Here is a 13,075-nt window from a genome sequence, read left to right on the forward strand (position 1 = left end):
AAAATCGTTCCACAGGGATGCTGGCCCATGTTGACTCCAATGTTCCCACAGTTGTGTCAAGTTGGTTGGATGTCCTTTGGGTGGTGCAGCATTCTTGATACACACGTGAAACAGTTGCAGTTCTTGACACAAACTGGTGAGCCTGGCACCTACCACAAGACCCTGTTCAATGGCACTTACATTTTTTGTCTTGCCCGTTCACCCTCTGAATGGCACACAATCCATGTCTCAATTGTCTCAAGGCTCAAAAAACATTTTTTAACTTGTCTCCTCCCCTTCAGCTACACTGATTGAAGTGGATTTAACAATTGACATCAATAAGGGATCATAGCTTTCACCTGGATTCACCTGGTCAGTCTATGTCACGGAAAGAGAAGATGTTCCTAATGTTTTGTATACTCAGTGTAGATGGTACATTGGAACGAAGTGTAAATTTACCTCAGGACAATACTGTTTTATTTCACTCTCATTTGTTGAGGGATGTATCTACGGAATACGTCAGCTATTTAGGACTTAATCTGATAATCTAATTGACCAATTAGAGATTTCCGTTGTTTTTCCATTTCTCCCGGCCCAATGGAATTCCAAATGGCCATCTTGCATTGCTCATTTGATTGAGATCCATTTTTATAACCTTAATTAATTCAGCGTTTTCCATTAGAGAAGGGAAAGGTTAGCCCACAGACTGTAAGGAAGAATGATATCTCCAAACAAAAGTTCTTAATGTTTTGTATACTCAGTGTATGTTAACAATGGCAACAAAACTGAACCAAAAGTTGACATTGCTTGTTACTATAATCTCATCAACAAAGTATTAGCATAATGGGTGGGCTGTTGAAAATGTGTGTCGAGGCATTCGAAAGCGTTTCTCTGACGACGGTGAAGGAGAAATGTTGTTCAACACAAGGGCAGTATTCTACTATGAAGAAAACCTTGACTGCTGCAGCAACACAAACCAAAAAAACTGAAATAAATAATGAAGGTTTCTGGGTTGTTGACAAACAATACGTTATTCTAGACACGCCGCTAAACAATCGTCAATTGCAAAACCCCCTGCAACTCCCGGAGAGGGTGAATTGACTCGGTGTATTTTGAGGTCTCCGTTCAGCCTTGACTCTTATGTTAAACAATAGGCCTATACCGTTCCATTGAGTTAGAACGGAAATGACATGGAGAAAGGAGGTTAATACAACAGCCTACAGTATCCATACAGACTGAACCATATTTGCTCATACTACATTCTCTAGCACATGGAAAGACACAAATGTGAACTTTTGACAGGGCAAAACTGGTCCCGCAGTCTTTACACATGGGCACACACTCACTCACAAGGCACACTACCCGTGCTTCATTTCACTTCACTCTGTGTAGTTGGTCCGTATAACATTGATTAAATCACACAGCGCAGTGGGCACCCGTCACACACTCTTAACTCAACACTGGCTTCTGAACACTCCAGCTGGGCTTCTGAGCGCCTGATGTAGTCACGGATAAGTCTACGGATTACCATATTTCAGACAAACTAATAGCTTTGTAGAGTGAGCTTAGAGCTTAAGCTCCTCCGTAGAGCACTACAAAGCCATCACAAAGAGGCCCTATCTAAAAGTGTAAGAATGCAAACCAGAGGTATTTATAATTTTCAGGGTTGCCGGGAACTCTACATTTTTTGCTTCTAGACCCTGTTTAAATCTTGGTGGTGGAAGCAAGAACAGAGGAGAAGAAAAAGCCTGCCATTAGGAGTGACCTGCTCTCAATCACCCCCAGGCAAAAGGCTTGGATCTCAACCACTGCTCTTCTTACAGGTATTGAAAATAATTGAGGTTTATTGAATCAACCCATTACTTTGTTCCAAATTCACTTTTCTAAATCCACTTTGGGGAGGAAATGAAAATGGTAGAGCACAAAGGCGAGGCCAAAACAAAATTGAAAGGCTCTTGTCTGCTCATTTGTTATGGAAGCCTCGCTGTGTCAAAATGAAATTAATATGTTTTTTACAGCACTTTTCTCTCAGCCACTTCAGTCTCCCTTGAGTCGTGGACTCGTGGTCTCTCTAATTCCTGTGTCTGAGCGGGATGTGTATGGCCACCCATAATGCTTTTGTTGTGTACCTCCACTCGCGGTGCTCCCAACCTAATTATCTAGATATGATTATACACATACAAACAGACCACAGAGAGAGAGAAAGAGGAGTGTGTGTGTAATGTGTGTGTGTGTGTGTGTGGGGGGGGGGATGATTACTCCAAACCATAATGGATGTGTTAAATAATACGAGAGGCGTCGTTGGGATGCTAAACACTAGGCAATAAATACGATCAAAAAAAGCAATGCAATTTACCAAACACGGTAATGTCATTTCGAGTGCACAGGCCTTTTAAATGGACGGGAGAGAGGGGACGTTGTGATTGGTAGCTAGTGGGTGGATGTGTTTGTGTATGCATCATATGGGCGTACTTTTAAAACTGGAGAAGGATCTTTAGTGAAAGACAGGGATTAGTATTGTGACATTGTAGCAGCGTAGACCATAACATTCCCAAAATCTTGAGTTTCAGCTAAAATAGAATAGTGTAATTACACTAATAATGCTTCCTCTGTCATTGTTATTATTCTCTCACACGTCCTCTAGCCATCCACCAAACCACCCACCTCTCGCTCAGCCAAACCTTTTAAAATAAAAATGATGAGCTCTAAGATTAAATCTGGTGAGCTTCTTTGGTCACGGACCACTGCTGGGTACACTGACAATGGGATTTGTTCTCCCTCGAGAGCTACAGGTGGAAATAGCCAGCTCGTCTACGTGTTGCACTGATGTTACAATAGAGAGTGCTGCTTATAGGGCCTGCTAGTGAAAGGCTCAGATAAAGAGGGTTGATAATGAGAGCTAAAGGGATTATATTCCTGCAGAGGCCAGAGACTCCAGGCAGGCACAACAGGGTAATGACAGGAAATGGGATTACTATCTGAATAGCTACTCCCTCTCAACTCTCTCCCGATTCACAACTGCCCTGTGGTCATGACTAGGATTCAGTCACCACCACCAGCCTCCTTAGGCAGAATTCAGTACCTTCCCAAAACAATATGACAAAAGAGCACGAAGAGAAAGACAATACTTGAACATACACTAGTTTCTTCAGGTAAACGTGTCTTATATTATCGAATGTGGCGAGGACCTACACTGAGGTCATGAACATCCCAAAAGCAAAGCGCTACCTATATTTTCTTGACTTTTAAGTGATGTAGGACAGGCCAATTTCAAATAGTGTCCACCTGTCAAGCTGGTCTCCTCTTGGTCCGTTATCTCAGTAGGGTCCTTTTCTCAGAAGCAGTTTCCAGGCTATACTTTATGTAAAGTGGACAGCAATTCAACCAGAAATGAGTGAAACAGGACATCTGAATGGCTTCAGCAGAAAATAGCTGTAGGGGACAGTTTGGCGCAGGGAACAGTTTGGTGTTTTCCGTTTTGCAAATCGCCAGCTAATTTACTGCATCCTTTCTCCCATCAATCTGCCCTGTGTCAGCGTACAGTGTGGATTAGCTTTGTGTGAGAGTGTGTGAGTACGTGTGAGTACGTTTGTGTGCGCGTGTGGGTCTATTCATTGGAGTTAATGACATTTTTATGGTGCATTTATGAAATACATTTCTCTACTCTTGTATGTTGGTGTTGTGGATACATCTGTGTGTAGCTGTGATTGTGTGTCGTCTCAGTGCTATCCTTTTGGCAGTAACACTATCATATTGTGAAGGTCTTAAGGATGGCCCACTTGATTGTATGGATCCAGACAATGATATGGCTCTTTGAGGAAAGGGCATCTTTAACGATTGGACATTTCAGTCATCATAAAATCAATGAGTGTTATGGAGTACTCAGAGAGTTTCTTCCAGCAGTTCTGACAGTCTTATGATTGGCGACCACTGCACGGACTTAATTCGCACCTGTGATTGTATGGCTCAGCCGCTGGCCCTCTCACTGTCATAATCACAGTAATGGGAAAGCTGATAGCTAATCGAAAATGCTGTGGGCGACACCAGGCAGCGCTGAATGCCTTTGTTGTTCCACTGGCAAGGCTCTAACCAGAAGAAAAAACAGAAGGAATTATCACTTAGCGTGACTCTTAGAGGCATCCCAATGACACAGCTCTGTTAGTGGAGCTAAAACGCCTCCACCATTAGAACTGTGGATGTAATGGACGGGGCCATCTCGCCAAATGGGCTTTTAAGTTGCTCGCTGGTAGCATCAGGGAAACCGAGGTTAGCCAGTTTTTCTTTCTCTCTCTCTCTCCCTCTCTCTCTCTCTCTCTCGCTATTTGTCTCTTTATCTTTCTTTCTCTCTCTCTTTTTCTCTTTCTTTCTCTCTCTCTCTCTCTCTCTCTCTCTCTCTCTCTCTCTCTCTCTTGCTCTCTGGGAGTATAAAGGGGCTGGCCCAATTACACTGACTCTAGTGAGTGACACATGCCAGTGCTGCCCAGCGTTGGCATTATTCTAAACTTTATGGCTGCCAGATGGGGGAAACAAATGGAGCATGAATTGATGCCCGGGTAAATGTCCCTTTTACATGACACGGTGCATCAAGTAAGAACAGATAGGGTCTGTTGTCCTTTTGAGTTCACTGTCGATTGATATCAGAGTAAGTCCGTTGGAGGTCCTATTGTTTCTGACGTTCAGGTATTTGGTTCATGTATCCCCTGACATTGTCTGATCTGCTCGTTCATGAGATGAGAGTAGTAGAACAGTCGGTTTACTCAGCACTACTTCTGTCTGAGAGATGAAACAAACTCAGCTTAGGGTCTAAACAGAATTAAAACAGGATTTGTTGAAAGCCTTCAGCCAGCTTATGATTTTAATGAATGCATAAAAATTGAAATAAATGAATGGCCTCTTAATTAAATACCTCATTAAACGCTTAGGTGGTTTGGCATCAGGTTCCTTAGATAAGCAGCACTATTAGACTGGATGAAGAGGAGGAGACAGTGAGACGTCTTTCTGAGATGAGGTGGAGGCAGGGCGTAAGGCTAAATGGGAGACGGTGAGGCTAACAAGCATAGTTAGAGAGCGAGAGAGGGGGTTTAGCCAGTTGATAGGGGAGGAGCAGAGGGAAAGAAACAAGACGTAAGTGAGCTCTAATGAACCTTTAACAGGTCTGAGATTGGGTTGCGCTCCACAATCCCAGTAGGATCTGGTTCTGTTGGGCTGTGTGGCTGAGTGCCGCCGGGAGCCAGTCTGCCATGCACATGCACAACCAGCCCAGTTAGTATGCAGAGCGACCTGTTGAAGTCATAAACGTGTGCTGCATGGTCCACAGCCCTCACACAGGCTCTCTGAAATTGACTGCTTCAATTGTTTTCTGTAATTAATATTATCCTCCCCAATCACATGACAAGGCATATAAGCAGCCTGGTGTGTGTTAGAATGGTTCCTCTCTTCTCCATCCCGAACATTTCCAAACGATTTCACAGAATAGTGAGCTGAAACATATGAAACGTGGAAAATGTTGATCAACTAGTTAAATTAAATGCAAATATTTTATTCAAACGTTATGATGGTTACATACAACCAAAGAGGAGAGATAAACCAAAACTAGCACTCAGAGATATTTTCAGAAAGAAAATAAAACATATTTTTATCTGTGAACTATTGTAAGAGAAAAAATGAACTACAAGAGTATACATTCAACAGGGAAAAGGAGGAGAGCATCTTGAAAGAATTGGACAAAGATAACTTTGCTGCGAGACATCCTTGTCCCCACGGACAGGGAGAGTGGGGCTGTTAAGGATTCATGGTGGAACCTGTCCCATTTGTCGGGCTATAATGACTCCAATGTCCTTCCGTGGAATGTCTTCCTCCTCCTCCTCCTCCTACTGCTCCTCCACCACCACCTCTTATCCTCCTCTTCCACCTCTCGTCATCGTCCTCCTCCCCCTTCTCCTCATCATTCTCTAAGCTTTCACCTAACCCCGACTATTTACATTGACCCACCCCCCCTCCCATTTGCTGCTACTCACTGTTTATTATCTATGCATAGTCACTTTACCCCTACCTACATGTACAAATTACCTCGACTAACCTGTACCCCCGCACATTGACACGTTATACTTTTACTTTATTTTATTTGGTAAATATTTTCTTAACTCTTTCTTGAACTACGTTGTTGGTTAAGGGCTTATAAGTAAGCCTTTCACGGTAAGGTATTCGGCGCATGTGACAAATAAAGTTTTATTTGTGTCACGGCTTCTGCCTCTCCTTGTTCGGGCGGTGTTCGGCGGTCGACGTCACCGTCCTTCTAGACATCGCCGATCCATTTTTCATTTTCCATTTGTTTTGTCTCGTTTTTCCACACACCTGGTTCTCATTGTCCCTCATTATGTGTTGTGTATTTAACCCTCTGTTTCCCCCGTGTCTTTGTGTGGTATTCTTTATCTGTGTTGATGTATGCGCACGTTAGTCTGGTTGCGCTGGGTTATGTATACCCGTTTTGTATTTCGTGTTCATTGTACTTTTGGTTCGCCTGAATAAAAGGCTCCGTGTGCTACCAAATACCTGCTCTCCTGCGCCTGACTCCCTTGCAGCCACTTACGCATACCTGACAATTTGATTTGAACCTGAGTCTGCTTGATGGCAGTGACCATCACAATGGTTGCGTTTAGGAGAGAAGGTTATTTTATAGCATTGGAGATAAAAATGACCCTCTTGATCATGTCTCCATTTTCAATGTCTTCGATAATGTGAATGGCAAACAGAATAGAACTGGCTGAAAAGCCTCTTGTCATCTTAGGATGTTTGCAAAACAACACTTAAAACCCAGTCAGACCATAGGTCTCTCCAGATAACTTGGACATGCAATCATTTTCATATAAACAGACAGCCTTTATTTTCTTGGACTGACTCAAAAGTTTTCATTTACTTATGTAATGCAGGTCACCAAGGTCTTCTTATAGCCCACTCTCAGAATACCTATTGTTTCCTCGATAGACAGTTTATGGAAATTTGTGCACTTTACCATCCTGTACTTTATCCCACCACACAATAAAAATGGCTGTTATGTTTAAGAGCTGAGGAGTGTAAAGTATATCTGTAGCTATGCTGCGTCTGTCACTCTCAATCACTCCACTGAGCTCCTTCATAGTTTTCCCTCTCTCGCCGCTGTTCCGTAGCTCCCCAGGGATTTGCCTCATAAATCATCAATGTACTTTAGGTAAAACATCACTCAGCGAGAGATGGGAAGCTCTAAAAGCCCTCTAACGATTGGGTAATAACAGTAGATCCTCAACAACCAATTAAAGGTTTCATGTCGATCGTCATTAATATGTATCTATATTTTATTATCACTTAGCAAAATATGGCTTGAGGGTAAAATGGAGAGCAAGCCAGGCAGTCTATTTTTCTTTATAAAAGTGCTACTTGTTTCATTCACAGCCGCTTCACTTTCGCCTTGAACTTGGGGTCTGGGAGACAAGTGTTGTATTTGAAATAATTTAACACTCTACAGACCTGCCAGAACTGATGTGCTCGACTACATAGAGAAAAAGCATTGCATAAACATAAATGCAGGGAAGATATTGGTGCTGGAGATTGAGATTCGTGACCTCGCCTTCTTCAGTGGTGAGATTTGTCTTGGTTCGGTCATTTAATGTGACAGGCATTTGGGCGGTGTGTATGTGTACATGACGGTGTGTACATATTTGTGTGCTACTAAATTTGTTCTGGCATCCAGGGCTAGTGTGGGGGTTGAAATTGACATTTGATACAGAATGTACCTATCAACACAGGCAATCTCTAACTGCTAGGAATGCCTAGCGCAAAACAATTGCATTACGGATATTGCTTGCAAATCTACACATCTCTCAGAAAAAAGTTGAACGCATGCAAATCAACTAAAACAAATCTGTGACAACTGTTGGGTTACAGCAATCCTGAATCTACACTTTACCTGCTTAGAGTTTAAGAGGAGGAGTTTTTAAATGAGTCACCAGGAAGAATATATTTAGAAAAGGATAAAGTGTTGATCTATAAATAGACCAACCCTTATGGCTCAGCCACCATTGTGAATTTGAGGTAGTGGCAGGAGAAATAGGGCTGCATGCACATTTGAGTTTTGCAGGAACATTTCTTATGGTTTTCCCCCACAGGTTCAGGACCACGGACAGCTGCGGTGAGAATCCAGCGCTGCAGCAGCTCTCTCAACATATTCAGCACCACGGACAGTGATCATTGACACGCACTCCTGCAGCAGTTCCCACAACACGTGCAGGACCATGGACAGTTCCTAATCACCCTCCTCAAACCACTCAGCAATCAAGAGGCTGCACAGTGGAGTCATCATTTTGGCAGGGATATAAGGCTTTCCTAGGTCTTTTGAGTTCTGTTTTTCAAAATCTGAATTAGAGTACACATACTCGGTACACCATGTATTTATAGTATGTATGTAATGCCCCATGCTTGCCTTCTAATGGAATTACAATTACTTTCAAAATGATTTTTCTAAATTATAGCTATTGTTCAGGGATTTATTTTAGTTGGTTCTGGTTTAGATATTTCCACAGTAAATTCCAGCACAAATGTATGTAATTTGGGCAGTGAGCTACAGAAGGTAAATAATCAAATAATGAAAATAATTCCACTGAGCAACTCATGATAAATAAAAGCCTACACACCATGCATCAGGCTTAAGCCCCCTGTCTCTTCCTAAGAAGGACGTTTATAATCTCCACTAGCCCAATGTCATGTGTAATAACAAGTGCAAATGAGTTCTCCAGAAACCCTGCAGGTTTGGAATTAATTATACAATGTAGCTACCATGGTCCCAGTGTACTGCTGGTATGATTTATAAAGGGCTGGGGGCGGAGGAGGAGAAAAAGACAAAAAGGAAATAAGAGGTTTTTTTAGTAAAGAGAAAGCAATTTCCATGGCTTGCATTCAATAAGACAATTGCATTAGATTTGTCTCAATAAATACCTACCTACACATAATCCACACATCCTACTCAGTGTATGCATGTGAGTTTGGAGAGTGGGAGGGGGCACCGTTGGACGATTAGTCACTTGTTTAGTTCTTTTTCAGTGCAATATAATTGATGTTAAGGATATGAAAGTTATGTTTAAACACACGATGTGCTAGATGTTTCAAATACAGCATGCACAAGCTGAGCAGACAATTTGAATTTTTAATGAAAACTATAAGCCTAATGATCTGGCCTGTACTGTTCATTTTCTTCTTCCAGAGAGAACTGTTTTTGAACCATTTTGCTTTCTGTCCGTCTGTCCCTGTTTAACCTGCTGTAATCCAATCAGCTTGTGGAGATTTAGTCAAGGATCTGTCTTTCAATGTCACCAGCTCCCTGTTGGGCTGAGCTGCCAGCTGTTCAGTGATATCAGTCTCTGTGCTTAAAAAAAAACCTTTCCCTCCACCACCTCCTCTCAATCACCGCAAAACGTGTCTGTTTATCTGTCGTCCTCTATGTCCTCATGCAGCCTGGTCTAGACGTAACGTATTAAACGTACGTCTGAGACGTTCAAATGAGTACGATAAGTTACGTTTGGTCGGGTTACATAAGACGGATGGTTACTTGAGACAAAAAACGAAAGCAGGGTGGTTGGTCAGGTTGGATGGTTGGGCATGTAAAGTGAACGTCTAGCAACCTGAAGGTTGCGAGTTTGAATCTCATCACGAACAACTTTAGCATTTTAGCAACCTTTCAACTACTTTATTACTTTTTAGCTACTTTGCAACTACAGTATTTAGCATGTTAGCTAACCCTTCCCCTAACCTTAACCTTAACCCTTTAATCTAACTGCTAAACTTAACCCCTAACCCTAACCCCTGGCCTAGCTAATGTTAGCCTGGCTAGCTAACATTAGCCATCTACACAAAATGTATAACATATTGTACATTTCGCAAATTCATAACATTGAATATGAATTGTAATTCACAACATATCATACAAAATGGGTGATGGATATCCACAACTTGGTACATAGCATACGAAACGTAACATATCATACTAAATGAAGTGTCTCAGATTTACATACAGAATAATAGGAAATGTTCTGAGACCAGGTTGCCTCATGAGGTCACCCTGTCAGTAGCGTTTTCACAACAACAACCTTCCATTAAATTTGTGGTCAGTAATTCTACACAACAATATAGCCGGCCCTACTGATAGTGGATAAACTAATGTTTGCCAGGTTTACAGGAGAGCCTAAAGCATTGTAAATGAGAATAGTCTATCTAAGTGAAGGGCAGCACCTGCTGTCCACCAATCTTCTCTGCTGTCTATTTCCCTGGCCTGCTAGCAGGAGACACAGTGTTGTGGGCTGAGGTGCAGACAATCCTCAGACAGTGTCAGGTAGCATCAGTGTCTGTTCAGGCATGGGTTCTGCTGTAGCACGGCTGGGCCTGATATGGCTGTGTAAGTTTGACCATGGTTTAGACACTGGCACTGGGGAGGTTGTCTGCCTTACGTGAAGGCTGAAATGTTTTGTTTATGCCCTACTGCCACTGTGCTTCTTCCACTGTTGACCATGCTGTTTAATTGGCTCCCTGCTTTATCAGAGAGGGACAGATTGGAACAAGGATACTTCATCTCAACATTGAATGTTTGAGGTGAAGGATTATTATGTACATACACATGCACAAACGCACACACACACATACACGCACACGCACACACACACACACACACGCACACACACACTGCCTTGTACAAGTTTGACAGTTATCAGTAGCCCTTGATTTCAGGATGACTGAAAATATGACCATGATTCTGCTGTTCTCTCTTTGCCAGTCTGCTGCAGTATGCTCTGGTTGATGATAAATCTAAGAACTGGCTAAGGGGAGAAATAAAGTTGATGTAATGCCCCAGGCAGCATTCTGAGGTCTTTATCTATCTCATTCATTCCGGTTGCATTTAAATAATAGACTTCTGACATGTCTCTATCCTCTGCATCACCGTGCTCATCCTGCGCGGCGTAGTCAGGGAATTCTCCAGATGTGTACATTTCTGGAACAGCTTTTGACCACACTGCACATCAGAATCAGAATCACCTTTATTCACCAAGTACCTTTACACATACCTAGAATTTGCCTTGGTGAGAAGGTGCCGCCGGCAATAGACAATATACAAACAGAATACATACACAAGTCCACATAGACATCATACAGAATATAGAATATCGGAACAGTAACCATAAAACATAAAACTCTGGAGTATAGACTGATTACAGTGCGAATACAGAATTTATAGAGGGGTATATCTATTTATAAACTGGGTGGTTCGAACCCTGAATGCTGATTGGCTGACAGTATACCACGGGTATGACAAAACATTTATTTTTACTGCTCTAATTACGTTGGTAACCAGTTTATTATAGCAATAAGGCACCTCGGGGGTTTGTGGTATATGGCCAATATACCCCGGCTAGGGGTGAATCCAGGCACTCTGATCTGTGTCCTGTCTAAGAACAGCCCTTAGCCGTGGTATATTGGCCATATACCACACTCCCTCGTACCGTATTGTTTAAATATACAGGGGGAGGGAATCTGCTGTGACAAATATATACAGTGCTGTGCGGAGGTGTACCTAGTGCCAATGCAGTATAGTGCAGATTCATATTTGAGGCAGTCACTTAATTCCTATGAGCCTGATGGTGTGTTGATGAGGAATACAGCATTGGGGAAGAAACTGTTCAGGTGGATTTGGTCAGATTGATCTAAACTGTATGCCAGAGGGGAGTCTTTGAAAGATGGGGTGTCTGGGGTGGGCAGGGTCGGCGATGATCTTTCCTGTACGTTTCCTTGTCCTGTTGATGTGCAGGTCCTTGATGGAGGCAGGTGACAGCCGATGACCTTCTCTGCAGACCGGACGATGCACTGCAGTTTGCCCTTGCAGCGGGCAGACGCAGACCCAAACCACACGGTGGTAGAATAGGTGAGGATCAAACCAGAATGGATGGAGAGAGTTTGAGTTTCTTCAGCAGGCGCAGATAGTACATCCTCTGTCAAGCATTCTTGGTGACCGCTGTGATGTTGTCCTCACACTTGAGGTCGTGGGAGATGATGGTCTCCAGGAATTTGAATGACTTGGCCGTGCTGACGGCTGAGCCACTAATATTAAGGGGGGGAGATGGTGGGGATAATTTCCTGTCGTCAACCACCTTCTCCATTGTTTTGACTGTGATTAGTTCTAGGTTGTTGCGACTGCACCAGGCAGTCAACCTCTCCACAGTACTTGGTGAGACGATACACCGTCACAGATGAGACCGACCGGGGGGAGTGTCATCAGAAAACTTGAGTAGTTTGACATTGCCTCGTTGGAGGTGCAGTCGTTGGTGTAGAGTGAGTAGGGGAGGGAGGAGAGCACGCAACCCTGCGGAATCTGAAATATGTTTCCCCAGCTTTATCTGCTGTGTCCTGTTGGTCAGGAAGTCGGTGATCCACCTGCAGGTAGCCAGATACATTCAGCTGGGTACATTTGTGCTGTAGCAGGTCCTGAATGGTTGTGTTGAAGGCCGAGCTAAAGTCCGCAAACAATATCCTCATGTATGTCCTTGGGTTGTCGAGGTGTTGGTGGATGTAGTGAAGGGCCCATGTTGACGGCACTGTCCACAGACCTAGGGGGGAGGGGGGTTATAAGGGGGGAGGGAGTGAAGGAGGGGGGGGCAGGGTGTAGTGAGGCAAGGAGGGGGGGTGGCAGGGGAGAGTGTAGTCAGGAGGGGGGTAGGGATAGGAAAGTAGATGGTTTTAAGTTTCATGTTGTATTAGCATTTGGATAATACAAGATGGGATGGGGGCAGGGTGGGGGTGGGGGTGGGGTGGGGGGGTAGAGTCCTAATGACTGAGGGTTTTGTCAGCTGAGGGGCTAGATGGCAGAGGGCCCTTTTGTGTTTGAAAACGACAGTAGAACTAGTTCAGCTGGTTTGGTAGTAGGGGGTCGCCTGGTGCCTGGGGGGGTCTTTTATTTGTAGTTGTTGATCTGTTGGATATCTCCCAGACAGACGAACAGTTGTTGGCGGCGAACTGTTGTTCTAGCCACTCCTTGTAACGACTTTTGAATTTTAATTTGACCTTACTCTCACACCACAGGATA

The sequence above is a fragment of the Salmo salar genome, chromosome ssa26, assembly GCF_905237065.1.
Source record: "Salmo salar chromosome ssa26, Ssal_v3.1, whole genome shotgun sequence".
NCBI lineage: Eukaryota > Metazoa > Chordata > Actinopteri > Salmoniformes > Salmonidae > Salmo > Salmo salar.